The sequence below is a fragment of the Sinocyclocheilus grahami genome, unplaced genomic scaffold, assembly GCF_001515645.1.
Source record: "Sinocyclocheilus grahami isolate Dianchi unplaced genomic scaffold, SAMN03320097.WGS_v1.1 scaffold1212.1, whole genome shotgun sequence".
In the NCBI taxonomy this organism is placed as follows: domain Eukaryota; kingdom Metazoa; phylum Chordata; class Actinopteri; order Cypriniformes; family Cyprinidae; genus Sinocyclocheilus; species Sinocyclocheilus grahami.
In genome coordinates, this window is record NW_015506391.1 from 261700 (window position 1) to 273424 (window position 11725).

General features: G+C 36.1%; 1 protein-coding gene across 1 annotated transcript in view; it reads left to right on the forward strand.

The window, feature by feature from the left end:
- The first annotated feature begins 616 nt into the window (after nucleotides 1–616).
- Nucleotides 617–11725, forward strand: part of LOC107568083 (zinc finger protein Gfi-1-like) — a 24872-nt gene continuing 13763 nt past the window's right edge. Inside the window, exons 1-4 of the mRNA XM_016253923.1 lie at nucleotides 617–896; nucleotides 1410–1547; nucleotides 3878–4024; nucleotides 5389–5472. The gene's annotated coding sequence lies outside the window, so the exon portion shown is untranslated. The remainder of the gene's footprint in view (nucleotides 897–1409; nucleotides 1548–3877; nucleotides 4025–5388; nucleotides 5473–11725) is intronic.

Consider the following 11725-nt stretch of genomic DNA (forward strand, 5'->3'; position numbering starts at 1 on the left):
GAAAGAAGGCGTAACTTTTATTCTTCATACTCGCTGTAGTATTGTTGTTCCCGCCGCCGCCACGTTGTGAATGCGCTGTGTGATTCGTTGTGAAAACGAAACTACTTTGTTTGGCCTTCTCAAAGAGGATGATATCTGCTTCGTCATGCCTGGAGCTGATCCGTGCTGGTTGCTGAGGAAATGCTACAACTTTGCGCTGTGGATTGCCAGATCGGCTTTCACCGTGGACGAAGCGGAGTCCAGCCCGGGGTCGTCACATGTGGTTGCCGCAAGCCCTCCGGATGCTCCTTCGCGCCTCTGCTCACTCTAGCCCTCCGGCCATTCCTCACTTTATCCCCGGCCTCTGCTCACTCAAGATGCAACGCGTAAAAAGACAGTATAAGTCATTATAATCCATAATTATGTCCCCACTGGATGCAACGAATGCCTCGTTTATAATGGGGGTATAAAAACAAAAACACATGTTTTTGAATCATCGCTCCGGCCTGACAGGGCATCATCACAGTGTGTTAAGGGGTGTAACAGTTCCGTCACACGCTCGAGGTATTCGGCCAATCACAACGCACTGGATTTTTGAACCTTAAACCGCATAAACACATTTCATTATACCAAATACACAAAATAATGTGATTTTTAGCAGCATCATATGACCCCTTTAAGGGACTTTCCTCCTTACTGGAGAAGGTAAGTATATTGCAGTGCCTTTATGTTCATGTTAATAAATTTTTTCTAAAGATATGTTCATGCTCTTACTCCCACATGTGTTGACCTACCAACGGTGCTCATAAAAACTGGTGTCACAGCTGAAGAAAGAGCTGGAGAAAACTCAGCTAAACACAGCCAGGTCACAAAGCACTTTAAAAGAGTTGCAGGCAAACATCTGGCAGATAGAAGAGGTCAACATGAAGTCAAATCTTCCATGCAAACTTGTTTTAAATACATTAATATAAAGCATTAAGCACAGTCTTAGAGTGCTGCAGTGATGACCTAATTTTGTAGACCATCGCAAAAGTTAGCATCACTCTGGATTCCGCAAACAAAAAAAGTCAGTAGGACTTTTCCATTGGATTTTGGATTACTGCAGAAAATAAGCTTTGTGACCATTGGATTTTGAAACCTAAATAAAATCGGCAGAAGTAAAAAGCTAAATGTCACCATCACTAAGCTTTTTCGGTCTTTATTTAAAAAAAAAAATCCCTGAGAGGTTGGGTTAGAATAGTTTTCAAATCCATGATTGACTTCAGGACGATGGAACCGGAAGTACTAAAATGCAAACACTTTTCCAGGTTTTGGCCTACAAAAATAGGTCATCCTTGCAGCAGTTTATTCATAATAAATATTCATGCTGATATTTAGACAAGTTTGGGATTGCTTCAGTAATGAAAAATGTGTGTGTGTCTCTGTTGTAGAGCAGCGCTGTTCCAAATGAGGACAGTGTGATGTATCTGCAGAGAGAGCTGATCAGCTGTAGATTGCAGGAAGCAGAGGCACTTACTGAACTCAAAGTGCAAAAACAACACATTAAAGACCTCGAGGAGAAATGGCAGGTAACTTTAGATGGGGGTAGAGAATAGAAGATATAAAGTCTTCTACATACCGTAAGTAAGGGTTATCAAAACCTCTCCCAGAGGCTGCAGGTGCATTGTGGAGGTCAGTAGAAAGTCAGCAGCGCACTGAATGAACTGCAGGTGGAGCTGTTAAGCACAAGACTGAAGGAAATTCTCACTCAAGCCGCGCTCAAAGAGAGCCTCCACAGACTGATGAAGCTGCAGACAAGAGGTTAAGACCCGCAGCTGATAATATCTGCTGGTTTACATCTGTATGCACTGCAGTATGAGGGACAGAAGAGAAATGAACGCGTAGTTCTGGTCGCTTACTCCTGGAACTGGTTTTAAGTACAAATGTGACACTTACATACGCTATAATATTAAGTGCATTTAATATATCATTTATATTTACTGTATATATGATATTATATAAATATATAACAACCTATGACACTCTTGCATTGGCACGCGCCACGGGGATAATCACTGGGACGTGAACAACGAAAGAGTAGCCTAGATAACATTTGAATCTCTCCAATAAACCAATAAAAGTCTCTCTCTCACTTGCATACAGACCTGCATGTTGAGATAATCCTTCCTCAGAAGCTATAAATACCATTAAAGTGTGGGAATTAAACCGCGCTAGTGGCGCTGCTTGAACAAACCATTGGTGCGCGCACTAAACATCACGAGCCGCTGAGGGACACGACGCCGATCAAGGCAGCAGCGCTGTGTGAATCGCGCAATCCGTTTCGCTTCAGTCGTGCTGCGTGATAGAGAGGATGACGGCTCACTATCTTTCTGCTGTAGGCCTATTTGTTGTCTTTATCTTTCCGAAATAAAAGAAAAGAAATTGCCGCAATCAGTCTTTGAGATTTTAAACTTGTGTTAACTTTAAACTTTTTAACTTTAACAGCCAGTAATTCGAAAAAATGCAAGCATCCAATCAGACTTATTTATGATACTGACCTTCATTTCATAGACCTACTTCCGTGATTCCGTGATGTTTTCAACATTAGATAAAAACAAAATACAGATAAAACTTATGTGTTTGGTCAGTTTTCGTTATCAGTAGCTCCAGTTTATACGATCACGTGGAGTTTTTGCTTCAAAATAATGGTGGGCAGAAACAACGGCAGAAATAGGCTAAATAGGCGTCTATAATTTTAACTGCACTCTAAAATATGCTGGGTTAAATACAACCCAGCCCTGGTTTTTTTGACCCAGCAGTTGGGTTAAATGTTTAACCCAACCACTGGGTCAAAAAAACCTCTGGGTTTGTCCATATTTTACCCAGGGCTGGGTTGTATTTAACCCAGCATAAATGTTTAACCCAACCTTCTGGGTAGTAACCCAAATGCTGGGTCAAAACAACCCAATTCTGGGTTTGTCCATATTTTACCCGACACTGGGTTGTATTTAACCCAGCATTTTTTGGAGTGTGGGTCACAGTGGAAATCCTATTCTAAGTCTAACTTAAATCTGAAAATACACAAATGTTTAGGTTTTTGAAAAGTTTACAACTTTATTGTAAAAAAACAAACAAATTATGAAAAAACGAATCAAAAATATTTAATAATTTCTACAAAATAACCAACTTTGTGATTGATCGTTATGCTGGAATAACATGGACTCTATAATAAGTCTCAAATGTGAAATGCGTTAATTAGTTTCCTATTAATTTACTAACGTTTATGAACTTTTATATTGAAATCAATGTTACTTTCCATTTCCATAATTATTATTGAAATGTACTTTATTAGTGAAAATGGTTTCATCGTAAAAGTAAATCTTACACCAATTTTTCCAGTGTGCGTAGGCTATATGCTGGGATTCATTATTCACAATGATTAACTAGGAAAAATGGGGCCTCACTTGCTGATCCATATTTAATCTTAAATAATATATAATAATATTTAGTTTACTATACAGTTATTTAAAACTTTTTTCTTTTCATCATAATCATTTATTATAATAATTGCATTTGATTTAGCCTGCATTTCAGTATTTGTCTTCTTTTCCGACTTTTTGAGGTATAACCCCCTTTTTAACATTTTGGTAATTATGTTAATCATGTTTTGTTTGTCATTGCATCATGATGAAACATCCTGAGATTTCAAAATTATTCTTATCTCTGATTGGGAAACATTACAAAGATGTCTAGAAATGTCTAGGGGTACGTAAGACATGGCTCCTAAATCAGATTCTGACAAACTGAAGTCACTTACACAGTTGGTACTACAATCAATGCTAAACTATGTCCTAACATGGGGTTGCTAAATGTGACTTAATTCAGTCCTCTTATTTTAATGGTTCGCTTCTCACTACAGAACAAACTTCACAGCAACCAGCTAAATCGAATTGAAGCGCTCGTAAACAGCCAGGAAGATCATCTACAGGAGCTGACATCACAGAACCAAGATCTGTGCAGCCAGTTACAACAGAGCAGACAGCAGTTTTCAACTGTTCAATACAAGGTAACACCACACCTGACATCATCTGCTATTTGACAGTCTGGAGGTGTCTAATTACAGTGTCATTTACCTCGCTGACTTCCTTCAGGCTATATTAATCCTGGTCTGGACCAAGAGCATCATTAAATTTCTCTCACTCACCCCAACTCTGTGTTAAGGAAATATTTTAGGTTGAGCACAAGTTAAGCTCAGTCGACAGAATTTGTGGCATGAAACCATAAAAAGTGATTCCCAATTTTCTACATGTTTCTTCAAGAAAAAAAGCTAAATCTGGGTTACAGTGAGACACTTGTGGAAGTGAATAAACCAATTCATACATGTTAAAATACTAATACAGTGTTTCAGTAGTAGAGCCACAAGACGTAACAATATGAGCATTAACATGATTCATGATGTGAAAAAAAATGCTAAATAACATTGTTATATTACATTTTAAAGTTATATTCATATTTTTCAAAAGTTATATTCAATTTTAAAACTTTGTGACCATGACAACACAATGCCACAAATATTAAAATGACTACAAATATGATTTAAACAGATTTACAGTAAAAAAAATACACAAGTTTTAACAGAAGAACTAATGTAAATGCTTTTATTAAATTTTAAGCTTACACATTTCTGCTTTTAAAACCTCAAAATATTTGCCTCATTTATTTCTATTGTAAGTAATAATTTTTTTTGTGTGTGATTTTTGTGATAATTAATATTATGCCAAAAATGCTGTCAACTGAGCTTAATAGCAACCCGGACTATTCCTTTAACTCATTTTCTGACTGACAGTCACTGACAGAGGAGATGAAAGCACCTCACAATACACAAGCCTTTTCCATGAGCACTAATCACAGCCCAAAAATAAAAACACAGTTCATTTGTAAAGCTCAGATCAGCGACTATTCCATTTATTCATCACACATGACTTAGTGCAAGAGTGGCCTCTCTGTTGATCACTCAAAACGGCTTTGAGGGAACCGGTATCTTCTGCTTTTCTAGAAGCAGATCTATGATAACATCTTTCTCACTCTGCTGGCCAAATCTTCAGATGCTGGCGTAGTTCCCACACTCAGACCAGGCCTCCACATTGCACTTGTCTATCAGCTCTTTTATGCAGAAGTGATTTTGCAAGAAAATTCTAACACTGTATCTCACTTTACTGTGATGTAAAACTTGCATGACTGCTTGCATTAAAGTCACTGTGAAAGAGTTCTCCATTGGATGGGCTAGTCTGGTGTGATGGTGGTAGACGAAAAGATTCTGATGAGTATAAGTCTGATTTCAAAACACTGAATGTTACTTTACCGCTCATATTGTGGCTTCATTTGCTGTGCTTCAGTGAATTTAAGAGGTGTTTACCATTTTTTCTTCAGCGAAAAGAAAAGCTGGACAAAGAAGCAGCGAACATGACCAGCATTGCAGTTCTTCAAAAGCAGATCACAGAGTTACAAATTCAAGTATGTTTGACCTTTTTCATTTCATGTCACATCAGGTTCTCTTTATGCACTTAAATAGGCCCAGCAGTGTTACTATCCATAGCTTCACAGACTGAATACCAGTTTTGCTCATGAGTGATAGGACAATCAGCTATGGTCAGTGCCGGTGCTACCTATAGGCAGAGCAGGCAATTGCCTAGGACCTCGGGCTTTGAGATGGGGCCTCCATAACCATATCATCCCCTATATGCTAGTCCACCAGTCAAGACAGGCAGCGAAATAATAGCCTCATTGTTAATATACAGTAGTTTAATTATCACTTACCTGCATATGATTTGTGTATATAGTGCATATTTAAGGTAACAATGCAATACATAATATCATATTATTAATATTACAATAGTATGACAATATCTATAGTCAATATTGATTAAATGGGAGGGGAAAATCCTGCCCATACCCAGCTAGGAACTGTGAATAAATTACTGAACAAATTTCTGCAAATAATAATAATAATAATAATCATAATATCACGGCAATAATAACATCCTTGCAAACAAAAAAAGAGATTACCTTAGATCAGTGTTTCTCAACCCTGGTCCTGGGACCCCCAGCACTGCACATTTTGTGTGTCTCCCTAATCAAACACACCTGATTCAACTCATTAGCTCAATAAAAGAAACTCCAGGACCTGAAATGGGTGTCATCTAAGGGAGACATACAAAATGTGCAGTGTTGGGGGGCGCTCAGGACCAGGGTTGAGAAACACTGCCTTAGATAAAATTTGACTAAAATGTACATACAGTACCGATGAAAATTTTGGACACTTACTATTTTTTATGTTTTTGAAAGAAGTCTCTTATGCTCATCAAGCCAGCATTTATTTGATCAAAAATACGAGAGAAAAAAAACACAAATAGTGTCTAACACTGATAATAAATCAGCATATTAGAATGATTTCTGAAGGATCATGTGACACTGAAGACTGGAATAAGTACAAATATACAACATTTAAAATGAAATGTTGTTTAAATAAAAAGGTTAGGATCATATTTGTTTTAAGTGCTTTATATTGGGTGTGGCGGGGCCTCCATCATGAATTTTGCCTAGGGCCTTCAAATGTCTAGAACCGGTCCTGGTTGTGGTTATGTTAATTCACAAATGAAAAGTAAAAGTCTGTCTTTAAAGGGTTAAATCACCCAAAAATGAAAATTACTCATCAGTTACTCACCCTTAATGAGTTTTGTTATCGTGTGTCAAGCAAGTATGGTTATACTTATGTTTGATGTGCTCTGTATGTGTGTTGATCAGTGTTTTTGTGAAAAGCCTAAATTAAATCTGTTCATCATCTAAAGTGATCAAAGACTTGGATTAAACCGCTCAATGTATATGGATTAATTTTATATTGTCTTTATGAACTTTTTGAAGCATCAACCTTTGGAAGAAACTGACTTTCAGTGGAGGGACAGAAATCTCTCTGGTTTCATTAGCAATCCTTATTTGTGTTTTTTCAAAGATGAACATCAGGTTTACATGAGGATGAATAATTAATGACAGAATTTTTTCAGTATTGTGACATTGTCCACACCAAAGATGATAACTAAAACGATAACTATAACTATAAAGTTTTAATAATCCTTCTAATTCTATGAGAATAAGTCCAACACAGAGGAACGATATCGTTTGAATCACTTTTAGAATTTTTTTTCCAGCTGATAAATAATAAAAACATTGACACCCAGTCAGAATCTACTCGACTTTAGAGAGTGAGAGAATGTAAAACCGTGGACAAGAGAACTTTATAAAAACATCTGTTGGGCTGGACGATAATATATTTATCATAATAGTTATCTTTCTAGTTATCATTCTTGGCATGAATGAGCCTAAACATATCCATAAAAAAAACAATGAGGATGGTTCTTTCCATTGGAGTCATAACAAAAAAAAAAGTAAACACATATTTTTTATATTCAGTTGTTTTACCTGTACAAAAACAGTCTATTATGCTGCATGATATTGCAAACTGGTATTTGTTATGATATTACTTTAATTTATTATCATAATCATAAACACATTGGTTTGTAATGCAAAATTTTACAGTTTCCTGCACTTTGTTATTCTTCTAGCTATTTGCCAATAGTTCTTAATGAAGTGAAAGCATCGCACATTCACAGAAAATAGCTTATTTAAAATGCAGTTACAAAATAGACAGGGCGAATTTTAATTTCATGCTGACTTTAAGCAAGGAAATTAAACTGCAACTTATTCTGAGATGTAAAGATTTTCTAAATTTTGATTGTCACTTGCTAGCCACATGTTTTACACATCTTGTCAAGCCGAGGTGGTGCACCCAGACAAATAAATCTTCCAGTAAGACCGCAGATTACAATTAGACTCTGTGTCACTGTGTCAGAAGCTACATAGTGATGCTAACACACGTATGAGCATGCTAACGCTAAGTACTGCAGCACAACAAGGCACAGAGGAACCAAAATGAAACTTCTGACTCGAAATGAAATTAGTCAAATACACGTGTCACAATAAGCCATCAGAGCCATGAACATGCACGCATGCTGTGGAGGCAAACTTTTCCTTATTGAGAGAACATTTTCTCAAATAGCCACACAATGGCCAGGAAACTCTTAGCACCGCTCAACACTTCTGCCTCCATGTGATTTGTAGCACCCCACTGTTCAGTAGATTTACAACCAGAAACCCCAGCTTGGTACACCGGCAGGTTCACGATGAGCATAGCTGATTACAAAGATAACGGAAGACCTCCTTCCATTGTAACCGGTTAACCGTGCCGCCTGGTTCATTATTGTCTTGCCACATAGCATTGTCAAAAAGGTGCTAGTGAGATAAACTGCTGTTTACATGGTACAACAAGAAGAGAATAAAGCCATGTTACAAGCAATTAGTCTGCAGCTATCATGGATGAATCATCAGTTTTGGCATTTTTAGTTTGTGATTTCACAGACAGTAAAAAAATCTATTTGTTAGTATTAATACGCAGATTTTTAACCCTTATTATGACGTAAAAAAAAAACTGCAGCCTTTTTTTTCACATTCTTGGCTAGTTTTCATCCAGTTTTGACCCAGCAAAATAAAATACTTAAACTATAGCAAAACCAGTGTGACACAAGAATTTTTTTTTTATCAGTATTTATGAGAACTTTTATTGGAATATATTGTTTTTAAAATTTCCTTTAAATTTGTAACAACATATAAAATTAAAAAAAAATTCATAAAACAACATCAATATTACTCTAGAATGTTTTTAAATAAAATATATTAATTTTACTTGAATAAACACCTTTTCAAATTTAGACTACTTGGCATTAAATCTTTTGCCCTACAACACTTTGGTCTGGAGTTCATTTAATATATTTTATTTGCTATGTTACTTGCATTTATTGTCTGTTTATAGCGTTTTCATGTTTAGCAATAAAAATTCAGTCCTAAAAGTGGAAAATGGAAAAAAATATATTTATTATATTCTATTATTTTTATATTTTCTATTTATACTGTATATAAATAAAAAAAGAAAATATTAAAATATTCAATATTCTTAATAAAAATTACATATTTTTATATGGCTTTATCACTTAAAAACACTTGTTTAAAATTTGGTTCCCATACTAAAAAAAAAAAAAAAAAAAAAAAAAAAAAATGTATTACCTCTGGGTCAGAAATGACCGAAATGCATTATATAAGTTAAGGCTCAGAGTAATTTGTGACACAACACGCACACATTTTTGGACATCTTTTAAAACCAATAACTTATATAATACCAAGATGGATATTTTTTCTCCAATAATATGAAGAAGTTTGATTTTACAGAGAGAAGCTTTCCTGTAGTTTTGATTCTGGTGCATAGATTTTCCTACTCTTCCCTATCTGTAGCGAGCAGAAAGACTGCCAGTGGTTTGAGGTCTGGTGAGAAACGGCCACTATCAGATAACCTGTAGGTGTGAGCGCCCCTAAACACCTGAAGATTTTTTGTGATTTTTTTGTGGTTTCGGTGACAAGGGGAGCCAGTCTGATTAAATTAGATGGATACTTATTTCTCATAATCTGGTTCGTTACTGATAGCATTGTGTTTAGTTTATAAATGTTGTAGTCAAAACTCTTTGGGAGATTGTTTTAGAGTTCTGTGCTAGAAGTTCTCGTATCAGTCTGTATTGACGAGAAATATAATGCTGTTGTGTTTTAAACAGCAATAAGAATGTATGCATTCTCAACGTTAATTCCCACATGCGTGGTTTTGAATTGAGAGATGTGTGTGGCTATAATCAATGTCTCCTTTTTTAAAGAGCTGCTAAGCCATGCGCCATCTCTGATTGCTCTTTGGTTGAGCTGTAGTCTCAAATTTAGAAATAACATTGTGGTCGTGAAAGCTTGTATACGTCTCATTCTTTCTTCTCATAACTACCAGACAAAGTGAACACTCTGAAACCTCAAACCATTATCACGGCTACTTTATGCAGCTATTTCAATCACGTACTCCCTAAAGAGATGCAGAAAGGCTCTGCCCTAGAAGAAAGCAGAGAAAGAAAAATAGACATCAGTGTTTCAGAAGTATTGACCTATTGCTGCATTCATAGTGTCTTTTCAAGTCTGTCTTTGGTTTCCTGTTCTTGATGTGAGGAGGAGGAGGTTTGTCACGTTTACACTCTGTGCTGCACTGTGAAAGATTACTTGTACTTTGAATTGCTTCACATTTGCTCTTTATACTGCTATTAGCTTTAATCTAAAAGGACTGAAGACAGGACAAATGAGTTGAACTTTCATCATAAGATCAATCCTTACTAGACCACATGTTTAAATGTATTTGAAAATAAATTTTAATACATAATTAATATGAATTCATTTTAATTTAAAAATATAATTTAAATAAATTTATAGAAAATAAATAAATACATAAATAAAATGTAAATAAATACAGTTAAAAAATGAAAGCAAATCAATATTTTAAAAAATATATTTGAATTAGAATAATTAGTCATCCCATTATTATTAATGTTATTCATTAAAAAAACAAAACACTTACTATAGTACTATATATTCAATAAAACCAATCTCTGAGACAGTGAATACAAATATCTGACTCTACAGGTCACTTTGGTATCTGCAAAGACACCTTAAATCTATTACTAGGCCTACAACAGAATATTGAGAATTAATAGGCCTATCAAAGGCAAGATAATAGATAAAGAAACATGCACCATGTAGATTTTTTTTTGTCTAAATATGTGAGACATCTTTTTCACTTTCTGTGGCAATTGTGGTTAATTGTGGTTAATACTGCATATGCATGTCAGTGTAGAAACATAGTGTTGTGTGCCTTAAAATTATTTTTCACCTAAAAAAATGAAAATTCTGTCATTCTGTCTGTCATTTAGTCTTCCTCATTTCATTCCAAACCTGTATGACTTTTTACTTCTGTGCAACACAAAATAAAATGTTTGTGTTCTGCAGAAGAAAGGAAGTCATACAGGTTTGAAACTACACTGAACAAAATTATAAACGCAACACTTTTGTTTTTGCCCCCCATTTTTCATGAGCTGAACTCAAAAATCTAAGACTTTTTCTATGTACACAAAAGGCCGATTTCTCTCAAATATTGTTCACAAATCTGTCTAAATTTGTGTTAGTGAGCACTTCTCCTTTGCCGAGATAATCCATCCACCTCACAGGTGTGGCATATCAAGATGCTGATTAGACAACATGATTATTGCACAGGTGTGCCTTAGGCTGGCCACAATAAAAGGCCACTCTAAAATGTGCAGTTTTACTGTATTGGGGGGGTCCGGGGGGTCCGAAAACCAGTCAGTAGCTGGTGTGACCACCATTTGCCTCACGCAGTGCAACACATCTCCTTTGCATAGAGTTGATCAGGTTGTTGATTGTGGCCTGTGAAATGTTGGTCCACTCCTCTTCAATGGCTGTGCGAAGTTGCTGGATATTGGCAGGAACTGGAACACGCTGTCGTATACGCCGATCCAGAGCATCACAAACATGCTCAATGGGTGACATGTCCGGTGAGTATGCTGGCCATGTAAGAACTGGGATGTTTTCAACCTCCAGTAATTGTGTACAGATCCTTGCAACATTGCAACATCCTTGCAAATCCTTGCATTATCATGCTGCAACATGAGGTGATGGTCGTGGATGAATGGCACAACAATGGGCCTCAGGATCTCGTCACGGTATCTCTGTGCATTCAAAATCCCATCAATAAAATGCACCTGTGTTCATTGTCCATAACATA